The following is a 593-nucleotide window of genomic DNA, read 5'->3' on the forward strand; positions in this document are numbered from 1 at the left end:
AGAGGGGGGGGAGGGGCGGGGGGGAAATGGGGGAGGACTGGGGGGGAACTGGGAGGGGAACTGGGAGCACTGGGAGGGACTTGGAGGGAACTGGGAGCACTGGGAGGGACTTGAGGGGGAACTGGGGAGGTTTAGGAGCTCTAAGAGGGCACTGGGATGGGAACTGGAAGGAGATTGGGAGCACTGGGACATTACTGGGAAGGCACTGGGAGCTCTAGGGAGGGGAACTGGGAGCACTGGGAGGGCACTGGGGGAACTGGGATTGCTGGGACTGGAACTGGGAATACTGGGAGGGTACTAAGAGGTCACTGGGAGTACTGGGAGGGGAACTGGGGAGATTTGGAGCTCTGAGGTGGCACTGGGAGAGGAACGGGGGGGAACTGGGAGGGCACTGGGAGCACTGGGAGTGGACTGGGACTGGAACTGGGAGCACTGAGACTGGACCTGGGGAGGTTTGGGAGCTCTAAGAGGGCACTGGGCGGTTACTGGGAGGTTACTGGGAGCACTGGGAGAGCAATGGGGAGCACTGGGAGGAGAACTGGGAGTACTGGGGGGGAAGGTTAAAAGAATGTAGGGGGACTGGGGGGAGACTG

This window comes from Mesitornis unicolor, unplaced genomic scaffold (assembly GCF_000695765.1).
Source record: "Mesitornis unicolor isolate BGI_N332 unplaced genomic scaffold, ASM69576v1 scaffold19341, whole genome shotgun sequence".
NCBI classification, from domain to species: domain Eukaryota; kingdom Metazoa; phylum Chordata; class Aves; order Mesitornithiformes; family Mesitornithidae; genus Mesitornis; species Mesitornis unicolor.